This window comes from Myotis lucifugus, unplaced genomic scaffold (genome assembly GCF_000147115.1).
Source record: "Myotis lucifugus unplaced genomic scaffold, Myoluc2.0 scaffold_47, whole genome shotgun sequence".
NCBI classification, from domain to species: Eukaryota; Metazoa; Chordata; class Mammalia; order Chiroptera; family Vespertilionidae; genus Myotis; species Myotis lucifugus.
The window spans coordinates 1,087,634-1,109,694 of record NW_005871095.1 but is presented as its reverse complement, the minus strand read 5'-3'; the positions used below and the strand labels follow the sequence as shown (position 1 = coordinate 1,109,694).

General features: G+C 40.4%; 1 long non-coding RNA gene across 2 annotated transcripts in view; it reads right to left on the bottom strand.

Moving 5' to 3' along the window:
* Positions 1-2,535: 2,535 nt before the first annotated feature.
* LOC106697115 overlaps positions 2,536-22,061 on the bottom strand; it is a 31,943-nt gene continuing 12,417 nt past the window's right edge. Inside the window, exons 4-5 of one of the 2 annotated variants that reach the window (XR_002829166.1) lie at positions 21,591-21,688; positions 2,536-3,920 (exon numbers count right to left, since the gene is read on the bottom strand). This is a non-coding gene — a long non-coding RNA (uncharacterized LOC106697115). The other variant, XR_002829167.1, reaches the window with a different exon arrangement.

The window sequence follows — 22,061 nt, the reverse complement described above, 5'->3', positions numbered from 1 at the left end:
CTCTGCTATGAAACAAAGTTTGCAAAGCTGGGGTATTCTGTTACCTTGAGAAATCCTCTGCCTTTTCTCTGGGTAACAAAAGTGGCAGGATGGAGTGTTTGGATTTACAGGGTGAAGGGGATATTGACATTTAAGACACATAATAGGAAAATATGAATGAAAACAATGCTACTCACAGAAATCAATGCTACTCTCTCTAAAGGGAGGCTGTTACAAACCTGGGGCCTATCAAGTTGGCAATAACTGTCTGTTTTAAGTTGTAACACTGTGCCAAGAGCATTTGAATTTGGGACATCCGTTTAATGGGAACATTGATGTTTATCTGGGCTCCTGGATTAAATATACTATACTTTAAAGAGCTGGGGGGACGCGGGGAAGTACTCAATTGAATCTTTTCTCAAAGCAACGGAAATACTAGAGATGAAATAAGTATTTCCTGTACTTGCTTCCTAAGGCAACTTTTATTTTCAAATATGTGACCATCTACTATTTGGGTCACAATTTTCTGAGAGGTGATGTTGGTAAGGAGTCCACCCTTTCCAACCCCCCCACCCCCACCCCTGTGTTGATTCTGAGCTGCAGCAAGAGTTTAGCTGAGGTGACTGCTGGGGAGGCTGAAGGGCGCTAAATGCAGCTGCTCCTCTTTCATTCCAAATGCCCAATTGAACAAGGGAACTCCCCAAACAAGTGGCAAACAGGTAAGTTGTAGGACTCTGAGAAAAACTGACTTTACTTTCACTTTACTTTTTTAATCCCCATCTGCCACAAGTATTGGGTGCTTACTCTGTGCAAACCTTGTGTTGGGCGAGCTTTGCATCCAATGTCCAGAGTCACCTAAAAGTATCGTGAGATAGGTTTATAACTCCCGTCTGGATGATGTAGCTGTGATGTAGGGAGGTTAGCAACATGCTTAAAGTGACCCTGGAAGCACAAGGAGAGGTCTAGACTTCAACCCAGGTCTAGTTTTTCCTTTCATCATTCTGTAGTCTAGCCTCTTCTTGCATTTTGGAGAATAGGTAACACACACAACACAACACACACACACACACACACACACACACACACATTAATATCAAAAGGTAGTCTTAAGATATAAGATTGACTGATATTGATCCCAGGGAATACCTGAAGTGACAGATATGTGATCTGAACTTCAGTCCATTCTCTCTTTGATTCTTAGGATACCATTATTAACAATTTGCTGCTTCATAGTGTTAAGATTTTTCTGTCAACTCAGTATTATTTAAAAAAAATTCTAATCTCTCTTGGTAAATTAGCATTCTGTTCTGAATACTTTAATATGTTCACATTCATTAGGTTGTGTGGGGAGGCTGGATAGAGTGCCAAAGAGAAGATAGCTTGATCCTGCCCCCACTCTGCATGGCCACCAAAATCCAAGCAAGGACCGGCTCTGTTGGATACAGTCATGACTCTGGAGTTACTTACTGTCTTTATTTTGACCAGTCTTACATCCCTTTCTTATTAAATGAGCTTACTCATATTTACTTTTTTTCTGTTTTCTCTCTTTAATGGCCACAGGAATTCTACGAGTGGGAAGAAGAGCTCATTAGATACTTTGATCTTGAATGTGACCTTTTGGTTGACTTGGTAAGTCTGGAAGTAGACAGAATTTATCTTTGGTCTTCCATACTCACAGATGTAGGGAAGTTCTTGTCTGGAACTCATGGTTCAACTCTAATCTCTGGTCCAGCATCATGAAATCTCTTCAAGTTTTCTTTCTTCAAGTTCTCACACTTCCTCATTCCTTACACATCCAATTTGGAACTGAACAATACCAACTCTGAGCAGAAAAAGAGCAAGGAGATCATCCAGTTTTTTGTCTACTAATATAATTTCTTGCCTGAATCTCAACTTCTCCATTTTTTTACTAGAACTCTGAAAGTTTTGGAAGATTTATAAAAATGTACACAAGAAATTAAAGAGCCTTCCGATCTTGTGATGCAGGGATAATCAAGCATTAGCATTTTGGGAGTATATATGTTTTGTTACTTATGGTCAAATAAAACTATTTAGTTTTCATAAACTAAGAATTTTTATTCAACATTGTTACTAATTTTTCATATACTGTATCATGAGTATTTTTTATGCCAATAAACATTCTTCAACCTTACTTTTTAAAATTGTAGGTGCATAATTCTACTATATGGATGAACTGTATTTTATTGACCTAATCCCTATTAATGGGCTCTGTTTGCTGTTTCCAATTTTTTTGTTATTATAAAGAAAATGCAAATGATCAAATTTTACATGAAGCATCTATTAGTCTTTTACACATTCTTATGATCAAACTAATCATATCTATTCCAAGAAATTTAGAAAATGCATAAGGGAAAAACATTAAAATAATCAGTCATAATTTCTGCCACTGAGAGATAGTTATGAATATTCTTCCAAACTTTTTTCTATGGATGTGTGTGTGTGTTTACAAAATTGAGACCATTCATACAGGTGAATTTATTTCTTTAATTCAATAGTCCTATGAAGTAGGTACTATGGTTATTCCTGCTTTACAGATGAGGAAGTTGCACAGAAATGTTAATTTAGGGAATCATAGGGCCAGCATTCAACCACAGACTTGTGGACTTTGGACAACAGACTCAGGGTCCCAGAATTTATGGTGTGCCTAGGGCTAATGTCTGGAAATGGGAGCCTGACAACCAGGTGACTTCTGGCCCAATAGCTTCCTGATAGAAGGCCTTTGGTTCCCGGGTCCCTATTCCCTGAGGAGTGTGCCCTGTTAACTGTACCTGTCCAGTGTTTCTTTTCCTCAGGGCCACCCTCTGCTAATCTGATAAACTAATCTGTGCTAATGCGATAATGTGCAGCCTCTCTAGGGTAAAAACATATTTGCATGTTAAAGGGCTTTCTGGAGACTTCTCCAGTTGCATAAATTAAATGCGTGGGAAGCTGGAGAGAAAGACATTTGGGGACAGTGAGATTTTTTTTTTGTCTCTGAAATGGCACCATTTAACTAAGTCTTTCAAAAGTTTGATCCTTACATACACAAATAGAGCATATTAACACATAAGACTTCTTTACCATAGCCACTCTTTGAATGGTTTCTGCATTCCTAAATTTCATTTTAATAAAAGGAGTCAAGAAATGTTCCCCATAAATGTATTCACTGTATCCTTAGAGTAGAGAATATATGCTTAGGAATCTTCAGAGTTAAAAAAAAGATGAAGTGGGCAGTCTTACAGGCATAGTGGCTGTGACAACAAACAAAACAAGAAACACTAGCTTTTCTTAAAGAATAGAGCCTAGGAAATAAATACTCTTGACTCATCTTCCTCTTCAGTGGTCGTGAAAGATTCATAATGATCATTTCTGTTTGGCCATTTATAAATATGAGTTACTCCTTGCTCACACAAATAGGGAATATTTCTCCCTAGTGACAGATTTAGCCATTTTACACCATAGATAAGACTGGTATGAGTAAGCACTGGGAGAAATTCAAGCAGAAGGTCAGCTTTTGGGAAGATCCTGGACTTTAAAGTAAACGAGATTACAGAAAGTCTTAGTAAATTGTTCTCCCAGCAACTACCACTTTGCTTTACATTTACCTTTAATTATACCTGTAGTTGAAGGGCAGGAATTGCGACCTAAGAATTCTTTCGCATTTGCCTCACAAAAATCTTAGGATTTTAGGAATTTTCCATTTATTTTTATTTTTTTTACATTCTGGTAAGGTAGCTTCTGCCATACCCCCAGGGATCAAATTCAACATTTATCTCTTTGAATCCTGGAGGAAAAAGCCTCAACATGTACTGGGTTTCTGAGAATGGGGAAATAGCATCCAAAGCACAAACTTGGCCAAAAACATTTTCATTTTTGAGGCAGGCACTGCATTCAGTGAGCAATTGCAAGGGGACAGCACACTCGTTCCAACGAATATACATCTGAAAGAAAAAAGAAAAAAAGAAAAAAAAATATGGAATAGGACCTGCCAGGGCACCCTCCTAAATCTGTACCCTTCCTCCAAATTTCAACTGTTGGAGGTACTAGTTATGTTATGCAGACAGATACCTGGTTATCTGCTACATAGGTTAAAGTAAGTCCTATGTCAACCCCTGTTTAGGTCTCTCATCATCATAAACCCCCAAGGAAAGTGATTGCTTTCTCTCATCCAAATCAGAGTAACTATCACCATTCCTTCTCTTATTTCACTGAGCCTACATGGAGAATTTCAGATGCTGAGAAATCTTCCATGCGCCTCTCCCTCTCCCTGCAAGTTGCCTGCTCAATCAGATGTCCTGTGGTCCCAGGACAGGCTCTGATGATGGGAATTGAGCAGCTGGCGGCTCCATCTACACTGCAGGCTGAGCACCACCTGTCTGCCTGTTTTTACTTGCAAAATGGAAATCTCTCTAAGCTCTATCATCTATGATGTTGCTGTAAAAAACCAGTTTTAGTGATAGATGAACCAAGCAGAAGTGCAGTATGGGATATGTGGCAGGGATATATTTTTGACCCCATATTTTAAATCTCTGCATGCAGCAGACATATCTAAGTAAAGTTGGGCCTTGACTGCTAAAAGTGAAGATTAATAGCCAATAAATTACTTCCCAAGTCCATAGTCCTGAAATTTAGGTCTTAATGCCCAATGCTATGCTCCATCATGGAAAATCAATTCATTTTTTATTCCGTTTATTCTCTCTCTCTTTTTTGATTAATGTGTTTTTATTTTCACAAATATCTCAAAGATCCTTGCATATTATGAAATTTTAAATATATTATTAATATTTGGATTTTTTCCAAAGTCACAGAATTTTCTTCTTTTCACATTTAAAAGGAGAATAGGGTGCGGGATTATTGTTTGAGAATTATTTTGATCCAATCCTTTCTGGAGGCAGTAGAATTAATTTGACCTTCAAATGTCCCCTTTAGAGCTCTGCTTCTCTAAAAACACAATCTGAGTTAGGTAGGGGAGAGCAAAATCTCTGCTAAAATGGGACATAATGCATACACAGGTACTTAATGAAGAGCCATCTTAACTGAAAAAAAATTGCAACCAGATCAAAATTAGAGATAGTTCCCTTTTCCCTTTTCAAATGTCCTTCTATTCCGGTGAGGAATATTTTACAGGGTTGAATGACAGAACACGGATTATTTTCTAATTCGAATCTTACTGTGTGATCCCGGGACATACTTCAGTCTGTCTGTCTGATTCCTTCATCTATAAAATGACAGAAAGGTTATTACTTTTCACCCTTTAAGGCAGTGTAATGTATCAGGAAGAACTTGACTTTTGAAGTCAGGAATACCTGAATTGGGGTTCATTTTTTTCACCTTCATATCTGCTTAAAACCTGAGAGTTTTATTTTACTCACCTGAAAAATGAAATAATCATATTTTGATCTTAGTTTTATTAGGGGATTTGGTGAGATTATATCTGGCATACTGTACTAGTATATGCTCAGCAAATGTCAATTTCCTTTATCTACTCTTGTTGCTCTTGGATCCTTGCGTTTGACAAGGGTTTATGATATTGCAATGACAATGTTAACACTTCTATGGCACTTACTAGGTGTTAGGTCATCTGCTCAGCATTTAACTTATCTTATTAGCTCATTCAATCCTCCTAATGACCCTGTGAAACAGATGATACTATTATCTCAGTTTTGTAGATGAAAGAACCAAGTACAGAGAAGTTAAGTGAGGTCACAAAACTAGGGAGTAGAGAAGTTACAGGCTCGAACCCAGGCTGTCTGGTTCCTGAGCTTCCACTTTCAGTCACTATGCTCTGTGATGCCATCAGCAAGCCTGGCCTGTCTGAACATGGGCCAGTCGATGACAGTTGGAAAGCCCTCTGAAAAATCTTGTTCAGTGCCACCCAAACTGTTTTTCTTAAAAAATATAGTTTTATTAATTTCAGAGAGGAAGAGAGAGAGAGAAACATCAATGATGAGAGGGAATTATTGATTGGCTGCCTGCCGCACACCCCCTACTGGGGACCAAGCCCGCAACTCGGACATGTGCCCTTGACTGGAATCAAACCTGGGAGCCTAAGTCCACAGGCCGACACTCTATCCTCTGAGCCAAATCGGCAAGGGCGCCACCCAAACTGTTTTGAACACACATAGGATGTGCCCCGGGAGGGACTCAAACCCACGGCTCTTGGGTGTACGGGAGGACGCTCCAACCAACTGAGCCACACCAGCCAGGGTGACCACATAAATCTTTTCAACGGAAAACTTAGTAACATTTCCTAGCCACACAGTTGAGTACATGGGAGCGTAATCCAACTGTCTCCTGTTCTGGAGTGGGAGATAGATGTTCAGAGGCAGGATGGAAGTTATTCAAATGGCAGAAAGTTGGTAGTAGAGTTGAGATAAGACTTAGGTCTCTGTCTCCAAATCTAGTGCTACACCCGGTAATAATGCCCTAGGGAAAGAGCCACCGTGTTGTTTTCCAGTGACCCCGCCTAATTCATTTAGCACACCGAATAGAGCTCACTGTGGCACTAAGTTGTAATATTTTAGTTTGTTAAAAGGAGACAATGTTACTTTTAAGTGCATAATTAATGCAGTCCATAATTGTATTATTTTCCTGTTTTTCTTATTTCTGGGGTTCTGTGTAGAGTTCTTAAAAGCCAGACATCAGCCTTAGGGCTGGCTTTTGCTTGGCTATCCTGCTTTCAAGTGCTCTTTAGAGAAGTGGCTCACACCAATGTAACAGCTTTGAAACACAATCTAATATTTTTGGAATATTTTTAACCCTACCAGAGATTTGAGTATTACATTTGAGTTGTCTACAAACACAGGGTGTCACATAACCATAAAAGGTGAATTCTGAGTTAGAGCTGGATCGATAAACGTGGGCAGGCCCAATCTGAGTGATAGGATGGAATTATGGTAGTGCTCAGAATTCTCTTAAGTCCACATTTCTGAGTACCAAGAAACAATGGGACTTGATTTGAATCAGTGGCCTGTTCTTCATTTAGGAAGAAAATTGTTTCAAAGGAAGATATATGGAAGCCAACTAATGTTCCAGTGTACCCCAATTCTCTGATAAAGATGATGCATTTTAGCTGAGTCACCCTTAAATCTGCTGAAGCATCCTTAGTGATTAGATGAGGTTTTAGTGACAAGCAACTCATAGTTTAAATGTTGGAGAATCCTGTGTTGTCATCTTAATTTCGGGGAGGGGGGGTAGACACATTAAAAATTGTCAATCAGTCAATTAGTTAAACCTTGAAAACAGGACACATGAAAGATCCTGATTTCTGGAGGAGAGAATCTGAATGGGAGATGAGGTTAATCCCCTGTCCCCCATTCTTCTCCTGGTATCACAGTGGGTTTACAGATGTTTCCCTGCAGCTCCAGTGGGTGACTGGTTCTGTAACTGCCTGCAAGCAAAGGCTGTGAGCAGCCTGCTTACAATGATATATTTGATATGCAAATGGAAGGCATAAAATGGAGCTGACTGATAAGACTCAAGACCAATTTCAAGTGAGGGTCACAGTGGAGGGATAAACAATGATGGATTCATGAATTAGGCTTCTGTTTCGCTTGCCTTTGTCAAAACTAAATATTTATTAATTAAACACAGGAAGGCTAGTGTGTATTGATGAGCAAATTAGCACATCAAAACCTTGGATAAGAGTTTAGGAGAATCCAGGGCCAGGGGAGGAACCTGGGAAAAGAAACAGACACTGGCGTTGACAGTTTATTTTGGTATTAATCAGATAATAGCCAAGTGACTTGCTAAATCCAAGGCAAAGACTGTCTATAACAAAACTGCCATTAATCAGTTTAAAATAATTTTCAGCCTTTTCTTTTGATTTGCAGAATTGATGGCAGGAAATCTATAGAAAGTGACAACAGAAAATTGGTAGTAATTGCCAACAGATTATAACTATTTCAACTCACTGAATCTCATAAGAATACGTACAAATGACAAAATTTTACACAAATGTGGTTACATTGGTGGAACTACTTTTTATGGAGATTCCCTTACTTTTACCTCTGGAGTTTGTTCCCCAGTTCTCCCCCCAAAGTCAAACTTTTAGTAGAAAGTTTCATAGATATATCTTTCCAAAGCCAGCTCTCTGGTATACACAGAGTTGATAATGGATTTAAGTGGAATTTACATTTTCATTAAGTAGCAAACTGCACATCATTTCACAATCTTCACCCTTGGCAGCCGTCACCTCATTTCCTCTGTTGTTGGCAGCCCCCTGGCTTCTCTTAACAATCATTTGATTTTAAATTATTTACAATTTCTTGTTACTTATTTACAGCCCTTTCTTCTTGCATTCTTGGTCACACACATACACAGAGGGTAGACAGGACACCTCACATTTTCACTTAGATATCTTCATCAGTAAAAATGAGCATTGAATCTGTGATTCTTAATATTGGCTCAATATTTAGAATTTTCTGAGGAAATTCTGATTTGATTGTTTTGGGGTGGGGTCCAGGCACTGTTTTGTTGTTGTTGTTTTTAACTCTTACAAGATTTTAATATACAGTTAGAGTCAAGGGCCACTAAATTTCTAAAGCCTTGCTACTCAAAGTGTAGCAGATGATGCTCCATCTCAAACCCACACTTCTGAATGCACTTACATAATATTTAAAACATTGCCTGCATTACCAATACCACGATATATTAATTTCTTGAGCAAAATTCTAAATAATGCTCAATCCCAGATATTCCCTTTATAAAACTATTTGATCAAGTAACCATAATTCCCCAAATATCACTTTTTGCAAAGTTATAAGATACATTTTATAGTTAATTCAATTTTCCAGTGTTTTTAGACATTATTGCTTTCCTTCTGTTTATTCCTCTGTGATTCTATAGAAAAAAAGGATTTGGGTGATTAAGACCAATTTAAAAATAGTAAAAGAAAAATAAATTTGTACTCTTATACATTCTTAGGGAAAAATAATATTTGGACATTAAAGCTTTCCAGCGTGTGGAGACATAAAAAGAGCACACTTAAATGTGTAAGGCTTTATTGTGGTCCTGGCAACTGAGGAGGAAAACATAAAGCTTTCTTTGTATATATTTTCTAAGTGCTAGAGGCAGCGGGGGCCAAGATAGAGGTGTTTTATAAATGCACTTTTATATTCTCTTTCCTATACCAACGAGGACCCTTTGTAATAAAAAAGAAAGAGTACAAATGAATATTGAAAACTTGGTTTCTATTCTTATTAGAACTTAGTATGATTGAGAGCCAATATTTTCACTCTTTGATAACTCGCTGGCTAGATGTTACATATAGAGGGGAGAAAAGGAGGGTCATGGCTCAAGTCAACATCTTAACCTTGCCAGTCTTAGATGAAGTTTTATATGGGCTGTGGGACTAGAATTCAAATGAACATTCCTTGTTAGGGAGCAGTGGTCACCTTTAAGAGAGAAATGTCCAAAATTTAATCTAAGAGACTTGATGGGTTGGGCCTGTGGTAGGCAGAAAAAATTACACCTCACCCCCCAAAATATCTATTCACTTTTTAATTCCTGGGACCTATGGACATCACATTATATTGCGAAAGATATTGATTAGGTTAAGGATCTTGAGAGGAAGAGCTTATACTGGATTATCCAGGTGGGCCCTATGTGCAATCCTGTTTCTTTTTGAAAGAGGCAGGGGAAGATGAGATAGAGACATACACAGAGAAGAAAGCACTGTGGAGATGGAAACAGATTGGAGTGATGTGGCCACAAGCCAATGAACACCTATAGACACCAGAAGCTGGGAGAGGCAAGGCATCCATTTCCTCCTCGAGCCTCTGGAGGGGCTGTGACCCTACAAACAGCTTGATTTCCTGCTTCTGTTCTCCAGAGCTGTGAGATAATAAATTTCTGGTATTTGTTTACCAATTACTTTCCACTAACATAAGACCACCCAATGGTCTTATAATATCATCCCTATTGGGTGGATGGTCAGGCTGAGGCACAATTAAATTAAGCAGCTTTGGGCCTAGGTTATGAGACTAAATAGAGTAACGATTCAAGAAAGCATATTCCAGGAAAATGGGATAGGAGCACTACTTCCTGGGCAGGAGGATTATTCTCCGTCATTCTCTCGGTGTTTAGATGATAATGTATTCTGTGTTTGGCAGGTCCATTATCAATTGTCTGGGCATGTTAATTAGTCTTCTGTTTATTAGTTTTCTAGCTGCTTTAACAGAGTACCACACCCTGGGTGGCTTAAGTAGCAGAAGTATATTCATTCTCTCACAATCCTAAAGGTTGGTAGTCCAAAATCAAGGTATCAGCAGGGTTGGTTCCTACAGAGGCCTGTGAATGGCTTTTAGATGGCTGTCCTCTCCCTGTGTCCCTTCACATTGTCTTGCCTCCATGCATGTCTGCCTCTGTGCCCAAATTTCCCCCTTTTATAAGGACACCAGTCATATTGCATTAGGACTTGCATTAATGTCCTCACTTTAACTTGATTACATTTATAAAGATCCCATCTCCAAATAAGGTCACATTCTGAAGTACTGGGGATTAGAACTTCAAGAAAGCTTGCTTTTTGCTGTTGTTGTTTTTTAGAATGGAGGGACACAGTTCAATGATAACACCTGTAGACTAGAGAAGACTTAGAAGAACAGTCCCTACTGATCTCCTTACTCATCTTTGCCTTGCCTCCATGTGATGCAGTGCCCATTGGGTTTAAGCTCCCTTTTTGCTTGTCCCTCAGTGGAGCTAGAGATGAACATCAAGTTAGCACTCATGACCAGATAGACAACTCAGGCAGCTTACCCTAAAATGACACATTAATTGCCCTTGGAGGTCTTAGGTATTGCTTCCTTGATGATTTAAATAATTTTGGAGAAGAGTGAAGACTGATGGTTTTGGGGGGCATCTGCTGTGTATTGATAAAGCAATATATTCATACTAGGGGCCCACTGCACAAATTCATGCACCTTGAAAGAAACTGTGGGCCACAAGGCTGTGGTAGGCACAGAGGTGGGTCTCGGCCCATCCTCCGTGCCCCTGCCTGGCCCATCCCGCTGCAGTCCCCAGTCCCCTGTCTGCCAGTAGCCTTGCTCCTGCTGCTGCCCCTCCAATGCGCTGATGGCGCCGGCCCTGCTCGCATCCCCTAATGGCGCAGACTGATTGGAGCCAGCGCCAGCAGTGGGTGCAAGCGGCAGCTGCTGCCCTAATTGCCCCTCAAGAGCAGGGGGAGGTGGAGAAGCACTCAGGGGTGATCAGGGCCGGCAGCTGCTGCTCGCATCTGCTGATGGTGCCAAGCGAGGGACCAGCGCCGGGCACTGACAGCAGGTATGAGTGGTGGCTCTGGCGCCAGTTGTCGGTGGGAGTGAGGCCAGCATTGGCAGTGGGTACAAGCGGCGGCTCCGGCACTGGCAGCAGGTGCGAGAGGTGGCTGCCAAAAACGAGCAATCAGTGCCTGTGCTGGGCACTGGCAGCGGGTGCGAGTGGGGCTGGTGCTGGCAGCAGGTGCAAGTGCGGGAGCAAAGAATTTTCAGTAACCACCAGAGGCTCACCCAATGGCAGCCACTGATGCCCCGCCTTGGTCTGGCACCCCTGCTCACCTGCTGCATCATCCCAACATGGCCAACGCCTGCCATGTTCTACACACGCCCCCTGGTGGTCACTGCACTACATAGTGACCAGTTGTTTGGTTGTTCCATTGTTCCGGTTGTTTTGCCAGTCAGCCTATTTGCATATTAGCCTTTTATTATATAGGCTTTTGGGAAGGTGGTGGTGGGTATCAAGTTAGAAAATCTGCCTAGTCTAGGCTTCATCCTATCTAATAATAGACAAACATGGTAATTGACCATACCTTCGCTACGCCTCCCATTGGCTAATCAGCACGATATGCAAATTAACCCAACCAAGATGGCGGTCAACAGCCACGCAGCTGAAGCAAGCAGGAGGCTTGCTTGCTCCAGTGATGGAGGAAGCCAAGGTTCCCCGCCTGCCGCGGCCCAGCTCTGAGCTCCGAAAGCAACAAAGTTTCAATTATAGAAGCTAAACAAACCCCAGATACCTGCTTTCAGCAGGCTGTGGCCTCAGAGCTGGAGCGAGTAGGTGCCGGCTCTCAGCTCCAGTGACGGCAACAAAGTTTCAATTATAGAAGGTAAATAAATCCCAGAATAAAAAAGAAAAGAAAAAAAGGAGAGGCTGGGAGCTTCAGTCGCCGGCCAGCCTGAAAACGGCCCTCAGCCCCTCACCCAGACTGGCCAGGCACCCCAGTGGGGACCCCCACCCTAAAGGGGGTGTGGCCAGCCTGAAAACGGCCCTCAGCCCCTCATCCAGGCTGGCCAGTCACCCCAGTGGGACCCCCACCCTGAAGGGGGTGTGACCAGCTGCAAACAGCCATCAGCCCCTCACCCAGGCTGGCCAGGCACCCAAACAGGACCTCCACCCTGATCCAGGACACCCTTCAGGGCAAACCAGCCAGCCCCCACCCGTGCACCAGGCCTCTATCCTATATAGTAAAAGGGTAATATGTAAACTGACCCTAACAGCAGAAAGACTGGGAATGACTGGTCACTATGACACACACTGACCACCAGGGGACAGACGCTCAATGCAGGAGCTGCCCTCTGGTGGTCAGTGCCCTCCCACATGGGGGAGCTCTGCTCAGCCACAAGCCAGGCTGATGGCTGCCAGTACAGTGGTGGTGGTGGGAGCCTCTCCTGCCTCCTCAGCAGCGCTAAGGATGTCCGACTGCAGCTTAGGTTTGCTCCCCGCTGGCAAGTGGACATCCCCCGAGCATTGCCGGGCTGCCAGAGGGATGTCTGATTGCCAGCTTAGGTCTAATCCCCTGGGGAGCAGGCCTAAGCCAGCAGGTGGTCATCCCCCGAGGGGTCCCAGACTGCGAGAGGGCACAGGCCGGGCTGAGGGATCCCCCCCGAGTGCACAAATTTTTGTGTACCAGGCCTCTAGTATTCAATAAGAGTGAGAGGAAGACTGGTTAGAGCTATAAGGAAAAGAGCCCACTTCAATTTGATAAAACCTCCCCCTTTCCCCCAGGACTAGAAGAAAGTAAGAATGTAGCATTCTCAGTTGTACCCTCCTGGTAATCCAAATGTTTATTGTTCATTATGCAATATTTTTCTATACGGTGCCTTGAGGTCTTTGGAGGATTCCTTGTCTAAAAGCTGAATGAATAATAATTGATTTAAAAAAAATGCAAAGCTAGTCTGGAATGGAAAAGGCATTGAAGCTAGAATGTGGCCAATAAAAAACACAGGTTGTGAAAGAAAGTCTCATGCAGAGATGGAGTATGTGGTTACTTAGTGCAACCTGAGGGCTTCATTGATCAACAATATCACTCACCTTCATGGACCATGTTAGAATTCCCCAGTGTTGAAATGCCCCATTAAAGATTCTTTTGGATTAGGTTTGGCATAGTGAAAAGCCCATAAACAGTAAAGAGTCAGACAGCCTTGGGTTGGAATCTTGAAACTGGCATTTATTAGCTATGTGATCTTAGGGAATTTACTTAACCTCTAAAAAGGAACATTTTGGCTTACAGAGAAAGGATGTTGTGAGGATCAGATGAAACAATCTCTGTGAAAACACCTTGAATAGTGTCTATCACACAGTGGGATATTTGTGTATCTATATATCTTCTCCACACCCCACCAAGAGGTGGTCAGTAGATTCCAGAATGTTTTAAACTCCAAACATTCTAGAGAGAGTGATATATAAAGACACAGGTACATTAATCCTGGTTTCAAATTATCCTGAATAGTTAAATAGTTTACCTTCTGAGTGGAAAGGGCTGGAGCAATATGAAAACACCAGAAGGTAAAGTTGGGGTAGGAGTGGGAAGGTGGGAGGGGGATGCCTTGGGTATTAGAAAGTAGAACTCATCTGGGTTAAAAGACAGAAGGAAAGGATCTTGGGACCTGGAAAAGAGCTACTTTTATATGTACTTTGTTGGGGGGGGGGGCAGAATGATGTTATTACTTAAAATCCTATATGTCATTTCTAAGTAAGTTGTTGACTTATTTTTTTTAAGTGAAGTATAGAGAAAAGTGAAATTATGAACTTTATTAAACCTGATAGTTTTAGTAAATAAGAAATTAAGATCATTCCCATTCAACTATAGTCAAATCAAACTTGACTGAAAAATAAAGTGATCTAATCTGTGACTGGTTTAAACAAATGTAAACACCTAGAAGTGGAAGACCTGTATAAAGATTGTGTGGCAGTCTGTTTGGGTTGCTAAACAAAAATATCATATACTGAGTGGCTTAAACAACAAGCCTTTATTTCTCATCTCCAGAACTGTGAGAAATAAATGGAAGTCCAAGATCAAGGTGCTGTCAAATTCTGTGTCTGGTACAGACCCATTCCTGGTTCATAGACAGCTATCTTAGCATATCATGGCAGAAGGTTGGGAGGGAGCCCTCTGGGGTCTCTTTCATAAGGGTACTAAGCATCTCCCAACAGTCACATTCTGAGTTAGGATTTCAACATATGAAGGTTGGGGTAATACAAACATTCATTGCAAAACAGGTAGTAAATTGGCAAACTGAGTCACCTCGATCTTATCTAATTCATTCACAGTTGTGGAAGCTTAGTCTCAGATTACTATATAGCGATAATGTTAATTAATGTACATACTAGCTTTTCTATTCTCAAGGCCATCCTATTTGTTTAGGTAACAAAAAAGTAAGTCGTATTCAAGGCTTTTATGATGCAGAAATATAATTTTTGAGCCTGATTCCTTATATTTAAGCAGAACAGATTTGTGTGACTATGGCCTCTTCAAACTCTGGAACTTTTACATAAATAATAAATTTGTCTAGACAACAAAAAATGTAAAACTTTACTGCGGGGCATCACTACTGTAAGCATTTCATAATCAACAGAGACTATTGGTGTAGAGGTGCCTAGTGATTGATCACGTTCTACATTTCTGATCCTTGTGGAATGTCTACTTTCAGTTTGACCATCAACCCTGTTTGACAATATGAGGCAGTGGGTTGTGGAAAGGGAAGCTTAGACTTGACTTCAGTGGGAGCTGACTGGGTGCTAAGCCTGCTCAGCAGAGCGTACAGTGCTCATTGTGGCCCCTTGTTCTGCAAGGGATAAAACCAAAATACATTCTTGGAAAAAGCAGGAAAATTACGTTCCCACTTTATAGCCAGAGGAGGAAATGGAATCAAGGTCAAGTTCTCTACTGACATCATGGCAACTCCTTTCCAAATCATCTTAGTGAGTTTATACTCAGCTTTCTTCTTCATGCCTCAAGATGCAATTAGAATAGGATATTTGATACATTGCTTTTCTGAAGCAATAAGACCTCCAGATGATTCTCTGTTGGCCATGGGTGATTGGCTCCTAGGTGTTACATCTCATCATCAGATTTCATTTCAGTTATTTAACCAGGACTGGCTCAGTTAAAAGTGTCAATTACCTGGGGGAATTTCCTAAAGCCCTTTTAGATTCTTTAATTCCAGTGTTGGCCAGGAATGAATTTATTTATCTAGGAATGCTAAATATAGCAGCTTAGTATTAAGTGACGGACATCAGAAGCGGTTTACTTTGAGATTATCAGCTGTTTATTATAACCGGGTAAGTAATAGAGAAACTTTAAGAAATGTCTCGAGGAAGATTTTCTTTTTCTCCTCTACATGCATACCTCGTAAGACTGCCCTGCACAGCTCAATTCCCAGTGTTCCAAATATTTTTCAGGTCGAAGTTTTAGGCAAAAATGTTTTTCTGTTGACTTAGAATCTCCAAATTTTCTTTTCTAGACTGTTTCCTGTATGTGGGCCCAAGTATCATATCCTTCCTCTTCTCTCTTTCTACCCATATTTAAACCTTGACACAAGAGTTAGGGGTAAATGCCTGTCACTGTTTTAAGTATGGTCCTTCCCAGGCATATTTTGCATTTTAGTAGGAATCCAAGTCTTAAGCCAAAAAAAAAAAGAAATTTTAATGGTATAATTTCAGGAATTAACAAATGAACTGGGAGATACGCTTTAGCAGTTGGGCCAGCTGGCTAAAAAGTTACAGTGGTTCACAGTTGCAGTGACTATAGAGCCACTCTTTTCTAGGCCAGATGTGGCTTTCAATGTTCAATCTCATTTTTCCTCTGAGAGAATCTTGAAGTTCAGGAAATTCCAATTTAAAAATATCATAATCAAATTAATTAAATTGCAAATCTTTATAATAAAACTACAATCAAGAAACAAAAGTTCTCTGTTAGGTTTTCCAACTAGCGATTCAGAAAATACAGATATCAAGATTGATGTTTTCCTAATTTTTTGCAAAGTTATCTTTATGGCAGATTGAAGCTACTAACAGGTTATATCTTTAAGACCTGGTGCCAATTTTTCCAAGTCCACAAATATTAGTTTGAAATCCATATATTTGTTAAAAGGAAACATTCTTTCTAGTGAAATTTAGGTATGTCCCAGTCCAAGTTTTTCATTCAGGGTCTGTCAGGATCCATTTGCCAATGGAAACAGATACTTTTGGAAGCCTTTTGCAAATGTTCTTGTCATGGTTCACTTTAAGTGAACTCTTTCCTTCCCTTTGTTCACACTGTATTTGTGAATTGGCAAATATGGTAGAAATTTTAAAAAAAGTCAATAAAATGGCAAAACATATTATATGACTCATATTATTTTTAATTTCAGCATTTTATTGATTAGATATCTCACCATTTGCATTTTGGATTTTACTCAACAATCATTGACTGAAGACCTATGTGTCTAGCATTCAAGCTACATACTGAGGATAAAGAAGCAAAACAAAAAATGCCTCTGCTCTCAAACTTACAGTCCATTGAAGAGGAAAGTATCATAGTGTGACCAATATGACTGGATACAGGAGTCCTGGGAGAGAAACTAGTTCCTTCCTGGGCCAAGGTCAGAGATTGTTTTCATTATGGCTTTGAGAGTCACCTTCTCTACAAGGCAGTAAGTTCTATGAGGGCAAAGACATGTATTTTCATTTCTGGCACATAGTAGGTACTCAAATCACATCTACTGACTGACTGGCTAAATAAAAATCGGATAACTAAGTAATAAGAAATGTGATGCACAGGGATTGTAGCGGTGAGCAAAACTGACACAGCTCCTGCTCTCATGGACCCTATGGGTGACCAACATTAAACAGATAGATAATTGATGAACATTGTCATATGCCATCTGAGAAGAAGTACATGGTACTTGGAAAAGAGATTTATTTGGGGCTCCAGAATGGGACCTCTGACTTGAGTCCCTAAATGATTCTGTGTTCATCCACTTGTTAAAAAGAATTACGGTTTTCTGGTGCCCGTAGAGCTAATGGAATACTGCCTTTGCAATGTTGTCCACATCAATGGGCTTTTCAAACAGTGAGAAGTCAAATTATCCAAAGGGGTGCAGAGCTAGGACTTCAGCAGGCTTATTCACAGAGTGCGTACATTGTTCTTCTGCTTACTGTTATGGGCTAAATCGCGTACCTCAAATTCATATGTTGCAGTCCTAGTACCTTGGAATGTGACTGTATTTAGAGATGATATGACTAGTATCCTTAAAATGAGATGAGGACACAGATGACTCACAGATCAAGAAATGAATGTGTGAGGACACAACAGAAAGGTGGCCATCTGCAAGCCCAGGAGAGAGGCCTCAGAATGAAACCAACCTTGCTGACACCTGAATCTTGGACTTCTCAGTTCCTAAACTGTGAAAAAGTAAGCATCTGTTGTTTAAAATACCCAGTCTGTGGTACTTTGTTATGATAGCCCTAGTAAATGAATATACTTGCTAATAAAAATGTACTTAATAAATAAATATGCATGACAGATTTTGGTCTAGATTTACTTTCATTTCAATCTAGCTGTGAGGTTGTGGATAGTAGTTAAAAAATTTACCCTCCTCAAAGTTTTTTAATGGATTGTGCTATTTACCACACAGAATTTGAAGTCAGTACCCCAAAAGCATGGATTAGATCAGTTCACAACCTTGATAGAAGAATAATGTCCAAGGTGAACTTGGAGCACTCAGCAGGCATCAGATCACAAGGGTCATGTTGAAAATTATTTTTTTTTCAAATGGAAGCCTATCCTAGCATTCTGATCCAGGATGTGACATCATACGACTTACGCTTTATAAGATTACTCTGGTTGCTGCATGGCGAATGATTTGAATACGGTCAAGAATGAAGGCAGGAAGGCAATTATGAAGCTATTGCAATAGTTCAAGAAGAAGAAGATAATGAGATGATGGTAGATTAGTGTAGGATGGTAACAGTGGAGATGGGGAACAAATTAGAAACATATTTTTGAAGCAGAATTAACAGGAGTTGGTTGTAAATTGGATGAGGAAGTTTAAAAAAAGTAGATGTCAGGAAGACATCCGATTTCTGGCATAAGGAAATGGATGGGTGGAATTGCTATTTACTTAGATGAAGAAGACAGGCAGATGGCCATGAAGAGCAAGAATTCAGAGTTAGACCTCTTAAGGTCGAAACAGCTATGAGACATCGAAATAGAGATGTGTGTGGATATGTGAACCTGAACCTTCCCAAGAGAAGAAGTCAATTTATTTTTTTTTTATTTTAATTTTAAAAAAATTGATTCCAGAGAAAAGGTGGGAGAGAGAGAGAGAGAAAGAGAGAGAGAAAGAGAGAGAGAGAGAGAGAGAGAGAGAGAGAGAGAGAAACATCAATGTGAGAGAGAAACATAGATAGCTCAGTCATTGACTCCCACAGATGCCCCAACTGAGGATTGTACCCAAAACCTGGGGTTATGCCCTGACTGGGAATTGAACCTGCCATCTTTTGATGTATGGGATGATGCTCCAACCAACTGAGCTACACTGGCCAAGGCAAAAGAAGAAGTCAATTTAGAGAAAGTTTAAGACAAAATTTGATTTAGAAAAGTAGTGGCTATGCTTTTTTTTTTCCTACCTGGTCCCTAAACTATCTTCCTGTGTTTGTGGAATTCTACTGTTTATGAACTTGTTTGGGGACAAGATATCTCACATGACAGGTATCATAAACATCACATGCTTGACTTTGCAGCCTCTCTTGCAGGTAAGGTTGCACTTGCCACTGGGTGTAGATTCAGGACCTAGCTGAGAATGTTGAGATTTTTCTTGTCAGTATTAGTGGGTGGCAACAAAACTGGATTCCACATTTAGTGTGCAGCAGTAATGAGGTTGTAGCCTCATTGAGTCCCTGGAGCAGCGGATGTGGTGGTACCAGTCAGTGTCTAGTGCTTGGCTTCCTGCCAGAGGTTACTTGCCTATAAGGACCAGCTAGTCCTTTAGGATGTTTTGGGGTATTTTTACTAGCCACATAGTTCTGAGCCTCCCACTAATTTGTGAGTTACTCATAACACTTAATATGAATTATTTGTCATTCATGTCTGGCTACTATTCCTTGTAGAATCCTAATTCCTTTAGAGGAGGAGAAATTAGCAGGGCCCTGAAAACAAGTGGCTAGAAATAGGAGAATAAAACCTGAAAACAGGCATCATATAAACCAAATAAGGAGTGAGGGTACACGAGTGTGAAATGCTATTGAGAAGTCAAGTAAAATGAAGACTTGTCTATTGGGATTTATTTATGTGGGACAACTCATGACCTCAGTAGGAGAAGTTTTAGTTAAGCAGTAACTATGGAAGATGAGCAAGTTAAGAAAGTTTACCAGGACAACCATTTTAGAGGCTTGGCTGTGAAGGAAAGGAGAGAGCTAGGGCCATAGCTTGAGAAACAGATGTGGTCAGGGTTTTGTTTTTAACTAGTGGAAGATGTGAGTAAATTTTCATGTGGCACATAGAAATCTGACTCAATAAGCATTGGCGAGTGAATGAATGAGTGAATAAATGAGCTGAGCATTGATGGGAAGATGAGATTAGGGAAGACTTTCTTGGGAGAGAAGACACAAGAGTCAAGTTACAGAGATCTAATAGGATGTGGGTAATTCCATCCACCGAAGTTGCTCACTTACTTATTTTTTACTAGTTTGGTGCCCTGACTATGTTTATTATAAACCTAACAAACATGACATGTTTGTAATAAGAAAAAATACATACAATGATAATATGATTTCAATGTAAACTCAGTGAGGATATGACTTCCAAGATCACAGAGGAAGAAAATTTTTTTTTCAGATTTAAGCTTCTCTCCCACCAAATGCTATGTTTTCTTAAAGCTAGGGCACAGAATCCACACAGGCCAATATACCCTACTACGTGTCATGAGGTTGACAACTATACTGACCATCCCCTAGAAACATTGTAAATGGTGTGGTGGAATTTTTAATCACTCCAAATCAGTTCATATCATGTGGAATCTGCAAACAGAACCTACCAGTATTTTGGGAAAGACACATGTATAAGTATGTAAATATTTTCCTTTATTTCTTCCAATTTAGTGCCCTTTTAAAAGGCCTAGAGATACCTGATTGCCTCACCTCAACCAGAATGAGAAAGCTCTTTTTTAAATTTTTTGGTTGTTGTTGTTAATCCTCACTGAGGGTTTTTTTAGAGAGGGTGGAAGGGAGAGAAGGAGTGGGGGGGAGTGAGAGAGAGAAACCTCTATGTGAGAGAGACACAGCTACTCGTTGTCTCCCACACACACCCCAGGTATGTGCCCTTGACAGGGTATCGAGCCTGAGACACTTCCGTGCATGAGCCTATGCTCTAACCACCAGCCAGGGCAGAAAGCTCTTTTTTTGAGACCCATCAGTCTGTTGTGATGCCAAAGGTATCATTTCTTTACCCAGTTTCAGTGGAAAAAATCTCAGAAAAATCTGACTTTCCAGAGATATCCTGCCTGATGCCCAGTGTGGAGGGGTTTGCAGTTCACTAGCAAACTACTGAGCCTATTTGTAAAGTTGACTTGGTCTGTATACTAAGGATCCTTTGGGAGTGTGTGAGGGCTGGCCGTCCTGAGCATGTGCAGTGGTTGCCATTCCAAATGTAAAAACTAGTTTGTTTGTGTTTTAATTATCTCTTCTTACAAGATCTACTCAGCAGTATTGCTCCACACGGCTTGAAAGAATTTAATTAAAAAAAAAAAGCCCTGCTTTTGTTGTTGTTACTTGCTGGGATGAAATTAGACTGATTTTGCCAGGGCGTGGAGATTTTGTTTTTCTTATTCTCATGAAGAAACTGCTATTAAGCACTAAGGACATAAACACTTAGGAGCACAATGCTTTTTTGGTCTCCTTTACTGCAATGGACCAGAAAAGGGAAACTTCTAGGCAATGAGTACCCTTACTTTCCGTGGAAAACACCAGAACTCTGTCGGCTAATTGAGGTAGAATTCGATTAACAGGGAACTTGAGTGCACTTTGGGTGCTCCAGAAAAGCCACATAGAAATAACAGAAGATATTTGCAGTAACACGACATATCAGCTCTGGAAATAGTTTTGAGACCATCTGGTCTAGCTGTTCTAAAGGTACAAGGGGAGAGGTGGACCAAGAGTGGCTAAGTGGCCAAGTGAAGTTGCTCAGCTCACAGTGGCAGGAGACTTGATTAAACAATGAATACATCATTTTCTTCAAAGAGGTAATTCTTGTCTGTTGTAAAAAAACTACAGATAAGCAATACATGAAGATGCCTCAAACACTCATATTGTCTAAATACCTAGAAGATCTTACTGTCAGACCGTTTCTCTTTTTGTCTCACCTCCTTTGATCTCCTCTCACTCTATCTGAGCCTCGGCAGAGAGTAGCTGAAAATGAAAGCTGATTCGATGCTCCTTAGAAGTCTCGGGAAGATGTGTGCTGCAGAGGAGAGGTGAAGAGGGAGTCTTGACTCTAAAGAAGCCATCAGTCACACATTTTTATTAAACATGTTCTCTGTGTTACCACCATCTGGACATTTGTATGTATAAAAATGAAAGAGAAATTGTACCTGCTTACCTTCAAGGCACTTACAGTCTGGTTAGTAACATTAGCAAAACACAGTGTATTTTTTAAAATACTAATTTCTTAGATATTTTTTATATTTGAGACATAGGAGGTGCATGAGGTGAGACAGAAAAGTTAACCTTTCTTTCAGTTTCAAATTCTACATTGTAAAGGTTTGAGTGATATTTAAAAGTCAGAAAAAGGAAAAAACATTGCTCTTGGGTATTTCTCTTAATTACTCACTTAT